We start from the raw sequence: 21,789 nt of genomic DNA, 5'->3' as shown, positions 1-21,789 counted from the left end.
CATTGCTCCATCGGTTGAGTGTATCCCACACATGAAGTATCAATATCAGCTTCGGTCATCACCTATCAGATCCATCTGGCTAATTTGGGAAAAGAGACCAAATGAAAATGCTTTTTGAACACAATCAGCAGCTGATTGGTGCAAGCCAGTCTGATAGCCTCCTTACTTCTTTGTAAGCTCTAATACATCATACTACACATAACTTTGATGATCTCTGAAAGACAGTTAATGCACCCTTCTAATACTGGTCTGAGTGTTACACAATACTGTAAAGGTAATAAATATCCTCTGGGATAATAATTCTAGTGTACACATCCAAAGCTTTCACATCACAAACTTGTTTGCGCTAGATCAAACATATAAGCATTGCTAGCTCACCTTTGTGTTCCTTTTGGGATAGATAGATTTATCCCGCCAGGATTCAAAGAGGCACAATACCAGATTGACATCACCAACCTAACCGAGTTGATTGTCTGATATGTCAGACCTGCAGAAGACAATTCCAGTAGGGAATTCAAGTTGTACACTATATCTATCCCCGCAGGATCCAGATTCTGCCCTACAAACCAGTGGGAAATTTTGTGCCAAGCTGAGCTATACTGCTTAGAAGTGGAATCCACCCAACCTTGCCTAATAAGGCTTTCAGCCAGTTTCAAAAGGCTTGGGATGTCCCAGCATCCCCAGAAATTTGTCTACACTATGGGCCTAAGTGACTCATCCAGGATCACCTGCTGTGGATTTCTCCTAGCATATTCAGACTCAGAGGAAGTAGAATTGGAGAATCTGTAGAAAATTTCAGAAGAACTGGAAGCCACACTTGTGACCTTCAATATATGGCAATCAGGATCAGGACACCTTCTGCTGACTGATTTGAGATGTCAACCTAGTGATCATAGGGGGGACCACACAAACCTGGATCTCCTCTAGTCCTGCAGGAGCACATCCATAACCAAAGCCAGGGGATATGGACTCCAAATGAAGAATTGAGGGATCTGATGACCCAAATGAGACACAAACAAGACCACATGGCAAGGGCCCCAATTGTCCATGACCAGACAAAAGAGAATCTGATCTATTTTCCATGTGCTGAAATCCGTCAGGTATCTCAAATGCCAACATGCAATGAGATTAACGCTTTCCCATGGTACTGCCCTCCAAAATCCGCTTATCCCGGCAGACCTGCCAGAAATCTTTGGTGAGATGTGTCAGTACCTTTGACCTGTTCTCCTGAGACCCTTGATGTATCAAACTATTGATAAGGTATCCATTTTCAAAAGAATGGAACATGATACCCTATCTCCTGTGAGTGATGTACTGCATTGTACCCTGCAATCAGTTCTAAGCAGTTGATATGCAACTCTTTTTCTTGCTATGATCATGGGCCCCCAGTGATGACATCACCACAATAGGTCCCCAGCTTGAAAGGCTGACATTAGACTTGATAGCCACATCTGAGACTGAACTTCCAGGCCACCATGTGGTCTTGTTACCAGTGCATCTCCATCTTGGCTTGCAAGGACAATCTGACAAAGCCTGTGAAGGAAAGCCCCTTCCTTAGATGAACTGCCTTCAACCACTGGAGGGCTGTTTAGTGAACCAGTCCTTGGAATATTGTTGCATTGACAATGCCAGGAGGCAGACAATTCTGGTCAGATACCGCAGAGATACCCACTTGTTTCAGGGTTTGTATGATAGAGTCTATGATGAAACCTAAGAAACACATCAAATGAAAGGAAGTAAACTCTGATTTCTGTTGGTTGATAATAAAATCCAGATTTTGTAAGAGTGACTGAGTCAAGGCAAGATTCATACGGAGTGGAGATGAATCTTGATGCAGCAAAAGAATATCATCCAGATATATGATCATCCTGACACCATATGAGCATAAATGCTCTACTACCAGTTGCATGACCTTGGTGAAGCAACAAGGCACAGAATAGAGGCCGAACAGGAGTGTGGCAAGCTTGTACACTTGAACATTCCAAATAAACTGCAGAAACCGACAATAAGGAGAGAAAATTAAAGAAAGTGCAATTCTCTGGTTTAATTTTAAAGTCAAACACATGTAAAATTGTTGTCATTACTATCACATAGGTAGGTCACATGATCTCTGGTGAGGGTATATACCCAAAAGTGGAGCTTTTGAAGCATCACTGAAGCATCCATGCCAAGAGATCATGATCAGATGAGGTTATTTTTTTATATTGGCAAATGTCTGCTCAAAGTTTATTGCCAATTTTGCAAGTGTTGTTCACCCATTCAAACCCACTCTCCATAAGACAAGTGATAAATGATGTCCGGGTCTAGCATGCTTCGGATTCCATAGCCACAACTTCACCCCGGGGGCGTTTAGGACTACTCTCTGTTCTCTATGATTTACTGGGCCTTGGCTCATTATCTGAGTCATTGTGATTAGGATCAACATATACTTCCAGATTGTCATTGTTCACACAAGGAGTTTGCCCTTCATTCTCGACCCAGACTGGTGTGGATCGCATTGGTCCACTGGGACATTGGCTCTGTGCTTTAAAAAGAACACTCTGAGCCTCTCAAAAGTGACCAACAGAGGGGAAGTACTGGTCTTGGTTGGGGTTGTCATGTTGCAGAGCCTGCTGTGCCTCTTGAGGTATAAGTGTTCTCTGGTGACCTAGTTCTTTGGCAGGGTTCATGCTGTGCTGCACAGCCACTAGTACAACTGCCTGCTCAAGGGCTCTAAGGCATGGGGCATAGCCCGCCGTATTCACAAAGTTGTTGTTGAGAAGCAAGAAAATTCGATCCTGACTCATCTGCTTTTAACTCTGTGTACAGCACCCCCGGTGGTGATGCCCGACGACCGCACCCCACAGCATTTCCAAGCTGCGAGCTCTGAGGAGGTGACACATTTGAGGGGAAAAGTCAACAAGAGGCTATGCCAGTGAGCAAGGGCAGCAACAGCAGTGGATGCAGCAGTCCTGCTGGCCGGTGTGTCCCGAAGGGAAAAAAAGATTTGGGGAGCAGTGAGTTAAAACACTCAATTGATACAGTGTTTTGAGAGTTCTGAGACAAACAGTAAGCACAATAACATTGCAAAGGAAAAGCCCTTTTCTGGTTGCTGAGTAGCGGAGAAAAAGGAAGTGCTGTTCTCGGGGACGTTATTATATGGTGTCTGGTTTACCTGAATGGTTAACCTCTGGAACATTTTTGCTTGGATTTATGGGATTTGTAGTCTCTAGCCTTTGTTGTGCTCTTTTTAGCACATATGCTGGCTGCTGAGGTAATAAAGGAGAAAGTTAAAGCATAATCTGAGCCTCCAGTCCTGACATAGAATTCCTAATTCAAATTTCAATCCAACAAATTTGGAGAAAATTAATCTTTCGGGGTCTTAATGTACTAACTAAATTTCAGACCCACAAACAATGTGTAAAATTGATTCATTAGGGCTGGGGAAGACCTTATTTACTGTTCAAAATCCAAATGAACAGAAATTGACAAAAGTGTATATGGAAAGACAACCTCTAACATCAATCAGAAAGTGATTTATCAAAGTGCATATATTGGGGGATGGTGATTTTCTCCAACCCAACAAACATTAGAGACAGTATTTACAAACATTAGAGACAGTATTTTTAAATTTGCAGTCTTAGCTCCAGTCCCACAAATATTGGGGATAATGTATATATTGGAGGACTGGTGTTTACTGAAGTAAAGCCAATCCAGCAAATTCTGGTGACATTGCATATATTGGGGTAGAGGGAGTGAAGTTTGGATACTATTCTAACTTATCCGTCTCAAACACACTCTTCTAACTCCATTTTCACAAACATTGTCAAATGTGTATATAATAGAGGGGACTAGATTTACCACAATAACTCCAGTTCCACACACAAATTTGAATATGCTGGGGGACGCTAGAATTGCTATTACAGTCCCAATATAATTTTAAAATATCATTTGACAATTTGTTAAAATAATATTTTAAACACATTTCAAAATTAGTCTCTAAAATATTTTTAGTTAACAAATATACTATTGAAAACCAAACTAAGGCCCTCATTACGACCCTGGCCGTCGGTGTTAAAGCGGCATTAATACCACCAACAGGCTGGCGGTAAAAATAATGGAATTCTGACCCTGGCGGTAACCGCCATCACAGACAGCCACTTTAACACACCGACCGCCAGGGTGGTAATGGCCGCTGGGCTGGAGACTTCGGTCTTTAGCCCGGCAGGCATCACAATCCCACCCTCAGGATTACGATCCGGCCTACCGCCATGGTTTTCGTGCCAATCTTACCACTATAAAAACCATGGCAGTAGGCACTATCAGTGCCAGGGAATCCCTTCCCTGGCACTGATAGGAGTCTCCCCCACCCCCCTCCTCAGAGCCCTCCACTACCCTCCCACTCCCTCTCCTGTCCCCACACATATACACACCCACACGTGCACCCATATACACACATGCACACACTGATACCCACCAGCACCCACACATGCACACATATATGCCCACACACCACAACACACACCAACATTCCGTCGCACACGCGCATTCACAACACACAACATAAATTCACATTCAGTCATTCATGCACGCATTCAACGCGACTCGCACCCGCATTCATGCATAAAAAAACATACACACACACCACCACATACACACAACATCCCCCACATACACACAAGAACCCCCACCCCATCTCCTGTCAGAGAGCCCGATTAACCTGCTTGCAGGGGTTCCTCTGGCTGGAGATGGTTCACCAGCAAAACACCGCCAGGCCGTTTCATTGGTCATGATACAGTTGGCTGTGTTTTTCTGGCGTGGCAGTGCTAGTGTCAGCAGCGCTGCCTTACCGCTATCCGCCACCATGACCTTCGGCGGTATCCCGCCAGCATTCTGGCGGAATACCGTTGCGGTCATAATACGTGTAGACGGCTGGTAGCCACGGCGGCAGCATATTGGTGGCCGTGGTGGTAGGCGGCAGTTACAGCCAAAGTTATAATCAGGGCCTAAATGTTTTAGCTAATATTAGGGTATGTATGTAATTCAAGAACAATAAAAAATTAACCCAAAAATATAGATATACACAAATAAAAAATAAAGACCCCAATCAGTTCTCAGAAACGCATTAATTGCACTTTAACCCATAAATATTTATAAAAATTAATCACCCTATCACTAAAACACTACCTAACTAACTCCTCAATACAACTGACAACACATTTTATTAACCCCTTCTGTGCGATCCGGTTTCTGAAATGCCCACTAGACACCAGGGATTTATTTTTTAAATGTAAAATGGTATGAGGGGAGTGTCCCCTTGGGCAAGTGTCTCTCCGTAGGGGGGCAATATTTTTCAAGGCCTTTTCTGCTCCCCCTGTGGGCAGATCGACCTATTTTTGGTAGGCCGATCTGCCCCCAGAGGGGCAGAAACCACTAGGCACCGCAGATTTTTTTGTTTAGCCAATTTCACGCAAGGGGAGCAACCCCTTAGGCAAGGGTTGCTCTCCGGGGTGTGGCAAATTTATTTTAGCCCATTTCTGTCCCCACGGGGGCAGATCATCCTATTGTTATTCGGCTGATCTGCCCCCGGGGGGGCAGAAACCTCTAGGCACCAGGGATCCTTTTTTTATTGTTTTGTTTTTTAGAGGTGGGGAGTGACCCCTTAGGCAAGGGTCGCTCCCCTGGGGGGCAATTTGAATTTAAACCGTTTCTGCTCTCTTTGGGGGCAGATTGGGTGATTTTTGTTATGCCAATCTGCCCCCAAGGGGGGCAGAAACCACTAGGCAGCAGGGATTTTTTTTTAGCCAATTTCACGCAAGGGAGCTACTCCTTAGCGAAGGGTTGGTCCCCGGGTGGAGCTAATTTATTTTAGGCCATTTCTGCCCCCAGGGGTGGCAGAAACCTCTAGGCACACAGGATCATTTTTTTTGTTTTTAGAGGTGGGAAGCGACCCCTTAGGCAAGGGTCGCTCCCCTGGGGGGGGGCTTTATTTTTGGCCATTTCTGCTCCCCTTGGGGGCAGATCGGCCTATTTCTATTAGGCCAATCAGCCCCCGGGGCTGCAGAAACCACTTAGGCACCAGGGATTGGTGTGTGTGTTTTCTTTAGGGGGCAGCCCGTTGGGTAAGGGTTACTGTTGGCCATATCTGCCCCCCTTGGGGGCAGATTGGCCTATTTTTGGAAGGCCCATCTGCCCCCAACGGGGGCAGAAAGCCCACCAGAGACCAGGGAAGTTTTTTTTTCAAAAAATGCCCATACCCCCACCCCAAATGAATGGAGCCAAAGTTGTTCTGCCCACCAGTGGGCAGATGGGGCAATTACCCCTGATCCACACCCCGGGAGGGGGGGGGGGAGGCAGAAAGTCTGCTAGATGCCAGGGAATTAAAAAAAATAGTGGGGTGGTGGCTACCAACCAGTATGGGCCTGGTTAAGCCCCCACCCCAACCGAAGGGGGTAACAGTCTTTCAGCTCTCCCCCGCACTCTAAAACATCTTATCCCAGAGCAAGCAGGAAGACATTTGATTATTTTGGGTTTTGGTTTTACATTTGGGCCATGAGAGCTTGGCTAACTCTCAAATTCGTCCCATTTGGAATGGTGAGGGCTGCACTTTATGGACTTTGGAACGTGGCCATGTATAAAAATCCACAAGACCTAGACACATCTGAAAAGTAAATATCTGGGTGATTCCAGGGTGGTGTGTTTCACATGCACCTGCACCATCTTCTTACCCACAATGCCCTGCAAACCTCCAACTTTGCTGGAAATCACACATTTTTCCCACGTTTTTGTGATGGAGCCTTCCGGAATCTGCAGGAATCCACAAAATTCCTACCACTCAGCATTGTCTCATCTATACCGATACAAATTCTGCTGCACTTGTCAGCCTACAAATTATTTTTTCAAACTGCCCTTTTGGACCCGCTTTGGTTCCCCCTCAATTTCTACATGTTTTTGGCTCTTCCCTGTCACAAGCACTTGTCCCACCTACACAAATGAGGTATCATTTTTACTGGGAGACTGAGGGGAGTGTTGGGTGGTATGAAATGTGTCCCTCGACTCCCTCGGGTGTCTAGTTTTCAGAAATGTCTGGGTTTGTTAGGTTTCCCTAGATGGCTTCTGAGCCCAGGACCAAAAATGCAGGTGCCCCCCCGCAAAAGCAGGAAGTTTTGTATTTAATGATTTTGATGTGTCCAGATAGTGTTTTGGGGCATTTCCTTTTGCGGGCAGGCCTACCCCCACAAAAGTAAGGTACCAATTTTATCGGGAGACTTGGGGGAATGCTGGGTGGAAGGAAATTTGTGGCTCCTCTCTGATTCCAGTACTTTCTGTCACCGAAATGAGAGGAAAAGCGTTTTTTTGGCCAAATTATGAGGTTTGCAAAGGATTCTGGGTAACAGAACCTGGTTAAAGCCTCATAAGTCATGCCATCTTGGATTCCCCTAGGTGTCTAGTTTTAAAAAATGCACAGGTTTGCTAGGTTTCCCTAGGTGCCAGCTGAGCTAGAGGCCAAAATCCACAGCTAGGCACTTTGCAAAAAAACAGCTCTGTTTTCCTTGTGAAAATGTGCTGTATCCGCGTTGTGTTTTGGGACATTTCCTGTTGCGGGCGCTAGGCCTACCCCCACAAGTGAGGTACCGTTTTTATCAGGACACTTGGGGGAATGCTCGGTGGAAGGAAATCTGTGGCTCCTCTCTGATTCCAGAACTTTCTGTGACCGAAATGAGAGGAAAAAGTGGGATCTTTTGGCCAAATTGTGAGGTTTGCAAAGGATTCTGGGTAACAGAACCTGGTCAGAGCCCCACAAGTCACGCCATCTTGGATTCCCCTAGGTGTCTAGTTTTAAAAAATGCACAGGTTTGCTAGGTTTCCCTAGGTGCCAGCTGAGCTAGAGGCCAAAATCCACAGCTAGGCACTTTGCAAAAAAAACACCTCTGTTTTCTTTGTGAAAATGTGCTGTGTCCACGTTGTGTTTTGGGGCTTTTCCTGTCACAGGCGCTAGGCCTACCCCCACAAGTGAGGTACCATTTTTATCAGGACACTTGGGGGAATGCTGGGTGGAAGGAAATCTGTGGCTCCTCTCTGATTCCAGAACTTTCTGTCTCCGAAATGAGTGGAAAAAGTGGTTTTTTTGGCCAAATTTTGAGGTTTGCAAAGGATTCTGGGTAACAGAACCTGGTCAGAGCCCCACAAGTCACCCCATCTTGGATTCCCCTTGGTGTCTAGTTTTTAAAACTGTGCAGGTTTGCTAGGGTTCCTAGGTGCCGGCTGAGCTAGAGGCCAAAATCCACAGCTAGGCACTTTGCAAAAAACAGTTCTGTTTTCTTTGTGAAAATGTGATGTGTCCACGTTGTGTTTTGGGGCATTTCCTGTCGCGGGCGCGAGGCCTACCCATGCAAGTGAGGTACCATTTATATTGGGAGACTTGGGAGAACACAGAATAGCAAAACAAGTGTTATTGCCCCTTGTCTTTCTCTACATTTTTTCCTTCCAGATGTAAGACAGTGTGTAAAAAAGACATCTGTTTGAGAAATGCCCTGCAATTCACATGCTAGTATGGGCATCCCGGAATTCAGAGATGTGCAAATAACCACTGCTTCTCAACACCTTATATTGTGGCCATTTTGGAAATACAAAGGTTTTCTTGATACCTATTTTTCACTTTTTATGTTTCAGCAAATGAATTGCTGTATATCCGGCATAGAATGAAAACCCATTGCAAGGTGCAGCTCATTTATTGGCTTTGGGTACCTAGGGTTCTTGATGAACCTACAAGCCCTATATATCCCTGCAACCAGAATTGTCCAGCTGACGTAACGGTGTATTGCTTTAAAAAATCTGACATCGCAGGAAAAAGTTACAGATTAAAACGTGGAGAAAAATTGCTGGTTTTTTACCTCAATTTCAATATTCTTTTATTTCAGCTGTTATTTTCTGTAGGAAACACTTGTAGGATCTACACAAAAGACCCCTTGCTGAATTCAGAATTGTGTCTACTTTCTGAAAATGTTTAGCTTTAGCATTTTTTTCTCACCCATTTCGATCACTAATTGGAAGGAGGCTGAAAGTACAAAAAATTGTAAAAATTGGGTATGTCCCAGTAACATGTCAAAATTATATTGGAAAAATTGGGTTTTCTAATTCAAGTCTTCCTGTTCTTGAAAGCTGGGAAGATGGTGATTTTACCACCACAAACCCTTTGTTGATGGCATTTTCAGGGAAAAAACCACAAGCCTTCTTCTGCAGCCCTTTTTTCCCCATTTGTAAAAAAAAAACGAAATGTTCGCTGTATTTTGGCTAATTTCTTGGTCTCCTTCAGGGAAACCCACAAAGCCTGCATACCTCTAGAATCCCTAGGATGTTGGAAAAAAAGGACACAAATTTGGCATGGGTAGCTTATGTGAACAAAACGTTACGAGGGCCTAAGCGCAAACTGCCCCAAATAGCCAAAAAAAGGCTCGGCACTGGAGGGGAAAAGGCCTGGCAGCGAAGGGGTTAAAGAAAAATACATTATTAAAAAAATGAGTGATCCCAATATTATATTTCACACAGGTTTAAAATACTTCTTTTCATTAAATAAAACAATCTAAATTACTATTATGAAATAAAAAAATCAAGATATTAACTTTATATTAATTACAATACATTACATTAAAACACTACTCACCTAATCACGTAATTAACCCCACTATCCATAAAATAAATAAAATCCTCAGTTCTAAATATCGCAAATAAACAAAAAAAACATTTGCACATGCATAATTATTTAATTATTAGCAATTTTATATCATAAACATTAAAAAATAGATAGCCCAAAAAGTATTTGAACTAGAAACATTTAAATTTAAGAAGCTACCCACCCAATATAGCATATAGTCCAAAAAAGTCCATAAAAACATAAGAACATAAATTAATGATAAAAAACAAGTAAAATACCTGTATACCTAAAATTACAAAACCTGCACACAGCACAATGAGTATCAAACAACACTGAAAACATCGTAAACGTGGTGCATTTGTAACCAGGTTTTCAAATGCATGCTATGACATTTTGTACATAAATAAGCACCTAAGTATCTAAATGTTCATGAGAGTGACGGTTGAAATAGGAAAACATCAGACATTTTTTCATCTGCGGTTTTGGTCCCTTAGGGGTTACCATAGAGTTACCCATCTCTCTTGTTGATAGCTACATGAGATATATCTTGGCCCTGCTCCTTACATCTCATCAGTTTGAATCCTACATGGAATGCAGACATATTTGTGAATCCTGAATCAGAAGAACCAGATATCTACCAAAGGATTTGAATGCTCCAGAAAACTTCAACAGAATGGAATAAGATTTAGGTCTTAACTGTATGTTTAGAAATGCATGTTGCACCAATCTACGTTGAAGTCCACTGCCTACTTTGCTTCTGATATTTTTAAATCAAAAGTATGGTGAGGCTTTGGATGTAGAATTTAGACTGAAACTGTCAGATCTGGGCATTCATGATATCTGAGGCAAAGATCCACAAATTCAGCATGAGACCTGCAGAGTAAAATAGGCAAGTAATGTAATCTGAGTGTATATTATCTCTAACTCATCACACTGTTAAGCCCTGTCACCCAATACCCGATAAAATTACCTCTTTGGCCACACACAGGCGACTCTGAAACACAGGTAGAGGACAGAAAGAGTAAAGTTTCACCTAAGTATTTCTTCAGGATTTAACATGCTAACTGTCAAAAAACTCTCTTCAGTGCCTCACAATGAGGTAGGAAGCACTTTACAAATGCCATACAGCTACAACTTTTTAAATTACTTTGATGACTACCTGTCAAGCAACATTGGGAGTTTAAATCGCTATGTTTGGAGTATTTATGTGTTGAAACCAAAGTAGCTACATCAAAAGACAAAGAAATATGTGGCTCAAAACACCCACATCCTATGGTCCTAGGCATTTTAATTGTCCCCTGATTGAAGTTATGAACTACAGATGGCAAACAGTTTTTAACCTTGGCCCAGATTATAAAATTCTTTCCAAATATGATTATGTTAAAACCTCAGCATTCTTATGCATCTGTACCTTTTGTAATGGGTAAAGAAGTAATCTGTCTTTGGGATCACTGTTGACGTGCCACAGACCAACAGCAGTAACATGATGGCACCAAGCTAAGCAGGAGGGACCCAGGCCAGCAGCAAAAATGTATCTGTTTGCTTCTGTTTATTCTCACCACACAAACAAGGCAACTGACTGTATTGTGGCAGCTGCAGAGGAGTGAGCCAGTGATCAGTCTCAACACAGAGCCTGAGTAACTGCAGACATCTAGTCACTAAAGACCAGGTCAAAGTTGAACAATAGGGCTGACAGCAATGGAGCTTGAGATGGATAAAAAATGTGGTTTGGACCAAGTCTGAGTCAAGCTTCGGACTTAGGAAAATTTTAGAAGAATAATGGTTAGCAAAGGTAAAGTTTATAAGGGCAATGCTGCAGGCAGTGTCCGAGGAAGAAGCACTGTCATTGGGGAGCCTCTGGATGAAGTTACGGGGACCATTTCTACAGTCAGTTTTAGGGCCTCATTATGAGTTCGGCGGATGGGGAGTCCCTTCTGCCAAACATTCAACACGGAAGCCGCCGCCTCACTAACGACCTCCCCGCTAGCCCTATTACGAATTTCCTGCTGGTCTGACGGGGCAGAAACCAAGGTTTCCCCCTGTGGCCCCCCTGCACCTCTTCTCTGACAGCCATGAAAAGCAGTTGAGGAACCAGGTTGTAAACAGTCGGACGGCGCTGACTTCAGTGCTGCCCTAGCTGATTACGACCTACACCACCATAAGCCCTTAGTCTTTTTTGAAAGTGGAAAATCTCCAGCGGGACAAAGCTGGGGGCTGTAGCAGACAAGAGCTCCATAAAACCAGATATGTCTTTGCAGAAGGACCCCTGAACAGTATTTTCTGTTGTGAAGAAGAATGTAGCGGCAGGTACTACAAAGTCAGGCAGACCAGCAATGCACCTTGGGCAGATAGAAGAGCAGGTTGGTGCCTGTCTTCTCTCAGTTCTCAGAGTAGTTTATAGCAAAAAATCACTCAGACTAGGACCAGATAAGGGTTCAAGATGGCTACAGCCCCTTATGCCCCTGAGGCTCTGATCAGGAGACCAGCCAACTAGCCCTTGGAGTCACTCTGGTAGTCCTAGGATAAATCAAAGAGGGCTCAAGCAGCAGGGCAGGCCTCTGAAAGTTCAAGGGAGGCTCCAAGCAGCAATGCAGTTGTTCCAGGTGCAACAAAGCAGCCTGTGTAGTACACAGCATGACACAACAGCAGACAGGTCCTTCCACAGGACCGGAAAGTGAACGAAAGAGTGGGTCCTAGGGACCCCCTTTTTTATACAAGGTGCCTTCTTTGAAGTAGGAGACATTTCTAGATAATCTCCTTTAAAGTACTTGAAGTTTCATTACCCCCTTGTCCTGGCTCCAAGCTGGCTGCTTAAACAATGCAGGGGTGACAAGCCATTTGTGTGAAGGCAGAGCACAGGCTATTCGGTTGCAAGTGGGGCTGTGCCTAGCTACGCTCTCCAATCCTGCTAGTGGATGACCCATCCAGGCACACCAAATCCCTCAATTGTCTGGCTGTCTGGTAGGAATAAACAAAGTCCAACTTCCACCTACACCCAGACATTAATTAAAAGTGGGATTTTCAAAATTGTAACTTAAAATTTGACTTTACCATTAAAGTGGATATTTAATTATTATTTCTTAGATACCAAACATGAAATGCTCATCTACTCCCAAACGTTAGCACTTAATAAATATAATAAGGCAACCCAATTATTATCCTGTGGAGAGGTAGGCCTCACAAGAGTGAAAAAAAAAATTAAGACCAGAACATGTACAACTTAAAGGTACAAGGTAAACCTTTTTAATTACAATGCACCCTGGCCTATGGGCTACCTGGAACCTACCTTAAGGGTGACCTATAAGGATTTAAAGGTAAGTTTAATGCTTGGCAAGGGGATTATATTGCCAAGTCAAACTGGCGGTTTAAAACTGCATTCAGGTTGAGATGGCAGACCTGGGAAATGTTTTAAAGGGCTACTTAAGTGGGTGGCACAGTAAGTGCTGTAGGCTCCCTTGTAACATTTAATTTATAGACTCAGGGTTTATGCTATACCACCCTACAAGGCACTTAGAAGTAAATTACATACATCAGGTGTAAGCCAATGTTATCATGTTTAAAATAGACAGCACAAACAATTTGGCAGCGGTTAGCAGCAATAAAGTGCTATGGTCAATAAAGGCAAATCCGGCAAAAACAGGAGGAGTGAAAGCAAAAAGTATGGGGAAAGACCATCCTAAGGCTGACAGGTCTAACAGTGAGTAACCATGTGTGATGTGTGAGGTATTCAGCCAGTCACAGCCTCTGGCCAACGGCTTATTGTTCTCTGGGACCGTATATTCACATTTGTTGTTGTATGTATGAGATTAGAGGATACAGATATGCCCGGAGGTGTTGCAGACTGAAAGAGGTGTCTGAAATGTATGTTTTGGGCATAAAACTATGACTTACCTTCAAAGTGGCTGCCTGATCTTGTGTGGAGGCATTACTCCTTGATACACATTTGCTGCAGATGGGTATAGGGCTACCCCTTTCTGGTTGTGATTTAAGCTAACTAATGAGTGCAGTTCCAGACCTCAGAATCCAGCTTAATTGCCCTGGAATTCACAGAATATTCAGGCCTTCATTTTGGGAAGTAAGGACAGATGTACAAAGCATGTTTCCATTTGCAATTAAACAAATGCCTTTTCCATGTACAAAATGCAAAATGTGATTTGGTAACTTGCTGTGGAATTGCAATATGCATTTACGTTTGAGTATTTGGAAGGGGCATGTTTTGGGCGTCCATTCCAAATACTGAATTGTTGTAGTTTGCATTACTGTTTTGCAGCCAAATTCAGCTCACTAAACAGAAATACTTTACACCTAGTTTAAAACTGGTATTAACGGATTCGTAAAGGGCAAGGGGTCCCTAGGGGACCCCTTCCCCTTTGAGAATGTAAATAATATTTTTAAGAGCAGGCAGTGGACCACTGCCTAATCTTTAAAAATGATACTTCAAGGTTTTGTTTTTTTAATTTTTAAACACATCCCATTTTCCTTTAAGGAAAAGCTGTTGCATTTTTTTTTTTTTTTAAAGATTGCTTAATCAAAAGGGAGCGCAGACCTGGTGGTCTGCTGACCTCAGCAGTCCAACATCCTTGTGATAGGTGTGATTCCCAATGGGTTGTACAATTCAACCTACCACAATAATATTCATGAGGTAGGTCAGTCTGCACCCAGAAATAATCCATAGACAAAACTCAAAGAGTTTCCTCCATTAGGAATACTGATTTTCTAATTGTGATTTAGAGAAAAGCGCTTTAGGAAATTGGTATTCATAATGTTTGTACATTTGGCCCTCATTGTTTCACTTGCAAGAGTGCGCTTACTTCTAGAGTCTCTTGAATATCATTATTGGAAAATACCTTACTAGGTAGCCCTAGATTTTCTGTATGAATGAAATTTGTATTGTGCCCAAAACCATTTATATTATTAGTACTTGAAATGTTAAGGTTCAGCAGGATTGGTCCCTATAAAACACCACTAGTTTTCTTGCCCCTGTTGCTCCCTCAATCAATGCTGTGCTAGGCCTCATGCTAAAAATGTGAATTAATATTTTCCTCCTGCTAACTCAGCCCCCAAAGCAAGTTAACGTGCATGCACAAAGGGTGCACAATAATGCTGTAAATAAAGTCCATATTTCTTAGAAATGCAAAGAAAAGAAGGACTGACAAATTCAACATATCTAGCCTTAGCAAGCTGGTGCCATGCTCTACCTCAAGTATATGCCACAAAAATAACTAGAAATAAAGAAAGCATGTAGCCATTTAAATGTGACTGTGAAGTGTTTGTAACATTTTAAAACAAATCATCAGTGTAGCCCTATTGCAGCGATTTTTCTTTAAATACAAGCCTTTCAGTAACACCTTACTTTTTTTATTATTATTTGTGAAGGATACAAGAACTGATTACCACTTAACCAAGCAGTCACATTGCAGGCAGCTACAATGTTACAATGGCACGTAAATACTTTATAAGAGCAAATTTAAAAAGGAGATGGAAAATAAATCACCATCTAATTGGGGATTGACGTACACGGAAAATAAATAGTCACAACTTAATGTTAATATTAAAGGTGAACAAAACAAAACATATGGTTGAGAAAGGAACTATGAACCAGATGTATCAAAAAGTTTTGCACTCGCAAACGGTGCGAATCGGTAAATTCGGCCGTTTGCGAGTGCAAAACAGTGGTCTGCGATGCATGAAATGCATTCGCAGACCACAAATAAGAAATCGCTAAAATTGCGATTCCTTGCGTTGCGACCTGGAAATTGCGAGTTGCAATTTGCGATTCGCAATTTCCAGGTCGCAAGGCTATGCTGGAAAAAATCGCAAATTGCGATTTTTCCAAAAATGGCATTTTGCACTTGCAAAATACCATGCTTTGCAACCAGGTGGTAACCTGGTGCAAAATTAAAAAATGCAGTTAAACTGCATTTTTAAATATAACATGTAAAACACACATGCCCTTTTGGCATATGTGTACCTTACATGTTAAAAAAAAAGTTTTTGGGGTGCAGGAGAGGGGGCCTTAGGCCCCCAGCACCCTGGCCTTTTGCATTTCCAAAATTGCGATGTCTGGTTTAGAAATCGCAATTTTGGAAATGCAAAAAATTCGCCGCTATGGGCCAACAGGCCCATAGCTGCGAATGGGGCCGGTATCGCAATTTGCGATTCGGTAATAGCTTTTGCGATTTTTAAGAAATCGCTATTACCGATTCGCAAATGTGATACATGGCCCTTTGCGAGTCGGTAATAGCGATTTCTTAAAAATCGCTATTACCGAATCGCAATGGGCCGTGATGGTACATCTGGCCCTATTTTAGGTACATGTGAAGAGTGGATGAAGATGGGCTGACTCTTTGTCCCATGAAGTAGGCCTTTTTCAGGTTTGCAGAAATCTTTTTCCAAACTTCATGCAGTTGCCATCCTGCTATTTCAATGCTACCATGTGCCATGACCGAGGTAAGTTCGCAGGATACCAGGGATGTGGCTGTCATTAGTTTATCATGTGCAGCATCACCAGGATCCAGATTATGGCATTGTTTTATTGCCCACTCGGGGTTAGAATGTCCCATTTGGCTTGCTCATAGTAGGACCCTTTGCACACTTGTAGGAGAGGCTCACTGAAAGCAGAAGGGGCAAGGCAGCGCACAGGGGGAAATTAATATAAAATTAAAAATAATTTTAAAAACCCACTTACCTTAACACCGCGCACTGCTCCGCTCCTCAATCTACTCGCTGCAGGCACAGGCTCTCAGCCTGCCCTACGGCCAATCCCGACGCTGCTCAAAGCACCGTCAGGACTGGCTGGGAGAGCCAGTGTTGCTGGGCTGGATAGAGCCTACTGCGCATGTGTGTTTGGCCTGCCTGCGATAGCCAGCCAAACACACATGAGCCCTCACTGCTAGTCACCCCCTTGGCCCCGCCCTTTTACCAAAAAACAGTGATAAACACAGTTTATTATTGTTTTTTGGTAAAAGGTTTGCAGCTACCGCTGCTGGCGGGGAGGGCAATGCTCCTCTGCCCTAATGGAGGAGCCACCCCTGCACACTTGCTATTCTACTGCAGGACACCTGCAGGAACGTATGACCCGAATTTCGGTTAGTGCTCAGGGAGGCATCATGTCAGCTGTGTTTTCACGAGGGTAAATTTCAGCCAGTATCTAATAGTACAAAGAAGTGGATTTGAACAGGCACATTCAGTAATAGACCAGACCTATACCTGAACAGTCACCAAAGGCTTTTTTTTTATTTTTGTTGGAGTTCTACTTTAAACAGTATAGTAGTTCTCAAAAACAGAAAGAGTATGTATGTACCATGTTTACTTGAAACCAGGGGCGTAACAAAGCCCCCTCCCAGCAGTCTCCGCTGTTCGGCAGGGGCGGGAGTCTAGGTCCGGGGGCCTCTCAGCACAGTACACTGTGCACGGGCGGTATGAACTTGACTGGAGAACATTACATAAAACTCCACCAGTTGTTATGCCGTTTCTTGATTCAGGCTGAGACAAATGGGGCAGGTGGCCTAAACGGTCTTCATTCACAGTAATTAGTCCAAACATCAGAATAAAATGGAAATGCACATTTATGCTAGTGGCACGTCTGCTCTGCTAAACAAATATGTTTTTGGAGTTTTAAAAAAGACACTTTATTCACGTAACAGCTTATACAAAGTGTTCAAAACCAAAGAAGCGTCGCTAAATTGAAACCACTCAAAGTGCTTTTTAATTGCTTGCTGTAATACGCATGTTTTTTGCTAAATTCGGCTTTCAGTGAAAAACCTAATCGAGGGGGTAGGGTGTCTTTGCCGACTGTGAAACTGCTCTGTAACATTCCTGTTCTCTATCTGTTCTCTACCCTGGTAGAGCATAACTCAGATAATGAAACCCTTGTGGCGGAATGTTTGTAACATAATTGTTCCTTTCTCTTCTCAGAGTGAAGGAAGACAAAAGTCCCACAGTGCTGCTGGAAGAGAGATGAAAACGCTCGAGTTTGCCGTCTGAGCCCAGGCACAGAGCTGGCATTGTCCGCCTCAATCTTTTTCAGCCAGGATTGACAGCCCTGACAGTTGCCCTCTCCGCGGAGTCCAGAGAAATTCTGGGAACAACCTGTCTGTAAAAGGAGGAAGCATGTGCAAACTTCCAATCTCTGTAATTTTATATTTGTATGCGTGTGGTGTGGCGACTGTACCATTTACAGTTGTTTGAAACAACACCTCACATTGTTTTTCTCCGAACTGTGAAACTATGTAGTGTATTTATATTTGTGTCTGTGTTTTCTGATAATTAATGTTTTAGTGTCTTTTTGTGTGGTAAACACATGTATTTTTTAAGCCAATGTCTGTTTTATGTGGACCCCAATACAAGCAGGTTGTTTCCCCAAGTGAGGTGAGTCTCATTTCAGAGCTAGCCACAGAGACTGTGCGCCCCTACTAAATAAATACATAGTTACACATCGAGAGTAATGCATAATAGTGCAGATAAACTTCCATTACAGTCACAGTAGATATAAATGTGTCAACCTTGCTGATACCCTGGGAAGTGTGCACGTGCGTAGTACTTCAGGCTGATAATGCATATTTGTATGAAAGTTATACCTAAACTTTTAATAAATTATTCTAATGGGAAAATGCATTTGGTGTTAATAAGATCAAGAAATTGTCATATTTGTCTGACAAATCGGATTAAAAAAACAAGTGATTTAATAAGAGTGCTAGGTAACCTTTTTTTGAAATACTCGTCAGTGCATGGATCGCAGAAACTACAGTGGTGACTGACAACAATACAAAAGAAAGGAAATGAAAATGCAGAGACAAGCCCTGGTAAAATAAGTCGGGAGGGCTGTTGCTATCGTGTTTTTGTTCACCCCAGTGGATCCGGCAGTCAGAGGTGTTATTTTATGTAAAGATCGCTTGCTTTGATTCGAAGTGGTTCAAACGGCTCCTACTTTTGAAGAAAAAAATCCTTTTATATTACAAACCCCATGTTGTCAGATCATTTTGGTTTTGGGCAGTACACATCTTGAGGTACGTCTATTTTAAGCAGATAATAAAAGCAAATCACACATTTGTAAAGCTAGAAAAGGGTGTTTTACAGAGCATTAATTTCTTTTCTGAAGGATCAGCAGAAAAGTAAAAGTAAACAAGCAGTGGCAAAGAGAATAAGGAGCTCATTATGGCTCTGGGGGCTCACTTTCATGGTAGGACCGCTGCCAAAGTGGCAGTCTAACCGTGACATTACGATCGAGGCGAAAGCGCAACTGTCAGACCGCTGGCTCCACCACTTTTCGGCTGCCAGATGACCTGGTGGTGCCGGCGGTACCAATCCACCAGGGCAGCGCTGGTGAGAGTGTGGAGGTTTTGAAAAAATGAGTAACCTGGTAGTGATGTGCAGCTGCTGGGCCCTCAAGTTAAAAACATAAGAACAAAAAAAAAAAAAAAAGCTTGGAGTAGAAGGTAGCGGCAGGAAGGGCTTGGTAGGTAATGTAGGAGAGGCTTGAAAATGTCGACAATAAGAGCCTCTTATGAGGCTGGAGGATGTGAGATCACTTCTGCTTTGGTGTTCTGACCTCCACCTTAAGACCCTGGCGGTCAGACCGGCACGGTTATGCCATCCCCGCCGGGATCGATGATCCCAATGGGCTAATGGTGGGGGAGGTCCAAAACCAGCTAGGGTGGTGCTGCATGAGCCTTTTCATGGCACAGAACAGGTGCAGGGGCCACAGGGGGTGCCCCTGTACTGCCCTTGATCTTGGCATGGGCAGGGCAGGGGTCCCCCTGCCCAGCACCCTTACAATGCTCACTGTCTACTGTGAAGACAGTGAGCATTATGAGGGTGCTGGTACTCGATTATGGGCCGGCGACAATGCTGCCATCACTTTCCCACTGGGCTGATGGGAGGAAACCTGGGTTTTCGCTCGTCAGCACTGTGGGAAAGTCGTAATGGGTCCAGCGGGGAGGTAGCCAGTATGGTGGCAACCTCCCCATCGGAGGATCGGGTGACGGGCCTTACCGTCTGCCGAACTCCTAATCAGGTCCTAAGTCTTCAACAACAGACATCTGAGATTGTCTGTACCAAGAGTTAATGACCTGGACCGAGAACAGAGGTATTCTCCTCACAAAAAGCAATAACTCATCTACCTTGTTTGTCTTCTAGGTATGGCCAGAGGTACAACAGCAATTCCACTTCTCTCAAGCGACCCAATGCCTACCTCCAACCCCTATCCTTTTCTCAACTTCTGGCAAGCTAATTTTGGGATGCTGCTGCCATGGCCCATAGATGGGGGCTTTAAAAGTCTTACGATCTGCCATCAAACCCAAAATGACAAAGCTGACTTGTAATATTTCACATACTAAGAGCAGGTGATTATCAATTGAATCAGTTATCAATTCAATTGAATGGGAATGTAAGAATCATAATCCAAAGAGCTTTGATTGACTATGAATCTATGAAATCCACCAGAACATTAGAAGAAGGTTCACTGATGGCTTTGTGGCCTAAGTTTGTCATTATTCTTCATTAAAGTCTTTAAGTGCTCCTGCCCTTTATCCAGACCACAAACTGACATAAAAAACAGCAAGATCAAAAAATACTTACTGTTTCAAGGTCTCAAAAATTATTGCAGGAACAAACATTTATTACTTTCCATCATCAACTGAAATCTGTGAGGTACTAGTGACGCATTGTTTAGCTGTCACAAAGGCTAGACCCATAGAATAGTGTGCTTTATTTGGTTATATAATGACCCACACAATAAAGGCAGTGATTGTATTCTGTGGTTAGCAAGATGAATGGATTTTGGGTCTCAGTTTGCTAGATCTCTTTCCCTACTTGAACTGAATTTGATTTTTGAAAGAATACTCACTCTAGCGATATTCTGTAAGGCAAAGGATCCTGGAAGATTTTCAGTGTTAACAGTCTATTTCTGAGAAGGCATTTTCCTTTTGTTAGTTACTGTTTACTGCTGCAGATCCTCAGCTTACATACCCAAATTGGACTTTATTTCCATTCCAGAGAACTTTCATTGCTTACTCTTTCGTTCCAAGATTCAAGTGTTTTAAGCTCTATCAGGCTCCATATTGGATATTGGGAAGTGACCAGCCAAATAGAACTCTTTCTTTGAGGCCATGCCTAATTTGTAAAAAAGTAAGTGCCAGGGCCCTTCACAGTAGGCCACTGCAGCTTTTTCCACTTAGTGCTCCTGCCAGAACTGCCAATGGCAATACCAAGACACCGGCTAATCAGTCTTTAATTTTTAATGTATACTGAATGATTAAGCATTGTGTTTTGTGCTTCAAAATAAGACAAACAGCACTACCATGTGGTTGACTGTCATACGTGATGCTGTTAAGAATTTTGTGCCAGAAACCACCCACTCAAATTAAGCACTGTTTTGAGGGCTGTTGTTTCTGGCATGGACAAGCATAAATGAGCTGCCTGCTTCCCTGCCCTTCTGACTTGCTCTGCTTCCTTACTCCAGGACACTTGGTCGAGAACTCAACAAACCTTTTGGAATTGTAGAAACAGTTTCTCCATAGAATTGCAGTAGTACAGTTTATCTCTTTTAGTTCTCTGTTATGCCCTGTTGGACCACCCTTTTCAATTGTTAAAGAGGAATGTAAGTTTCTTTAATTTTTTCTACTTTTCAGTGGTTGTTAGGATTTCCATTCACCTAACCCAAGGAAAGGGAGGGGCTGGCAAAGTATGACAGACATTACATCTCTGCTAAAAGAGAGATGGAGCTGCACTGCTCCATATATACAGAGAAGCTGTTTATCCCTTTGCCCACTATGAACTGAATTCACCATGAGGGCCAGAGGGATACAGGGTACTAATTGCCTTATTGCCCTTATTTGTGGAAAATGTAAACTTTTCATCACCCCCCCTCATAATGGGGCTCTGTCTGTGGCTTGGGCTCATACTTGCAGGTAAGGTAATTACAGATTAATTGTCTTTACCCTCTGGCACCCATTCCTCAAAAGATAATGATTTCTCGATTTGTCTGAACCAGTAATCCTAATGAGTGTTGAAAGGTATTTTGTGGAGGTTTTTGTTTTTAGTTCTTAGTGTCTTTTCTGAAGCCTACGTACCGCTCTAGTTTAAAAATTGTATGTCTGTAATGTTTATCCTAGTCTCTGCAAATCAGTGTGTCATTAAGACATGAAGGTGGATAA

The 21,789-nt window shown here is 43.0% G+C and overlaps 1 protein-coding gene across 1 annotated transcript in view; it reads left to right on the top strand.

Annotated features, from left to right (window-relative positions):
* Positions 1–18,319, top strand: part of CA8 (carbonic anhydrase 8) — a 793,085-nt gene extending 774,766 nt beyond the window's left edge. Inside the window, exon 9 of the mRNA XM_069220231.1 lies at positions 17,552–18,319. The gene's annotated coding sequence lies outside the window, so the exon portion shown is untranslated. The remainder of the gene's footprint in view (positions 1–17,551) is intronic.
* Positions 18,320–21,789: the final 3,470 nt, after the last annotated feature.

This window comes from Pleurodeles waltl, chromosome 2_2 (assembly GCF_031143425.1).
Source record: "Pleurodeles waltl isolate 20211129_DDA chromosome 2_2, aPleWal1.hap1.20221129, whole genome shotgun sequence".
Classification (NCBI taxonomy): Eukaryota; Metazoa; Chordata; class Amphibia; order Caudata; family Salamandridae; genus Pleurodeles; species Pleurodeles waltl.
Note: the sequence above shows the minus strand (reverse complement) of the source record. Positions and strands in the feature narration are given on the sequence as shown.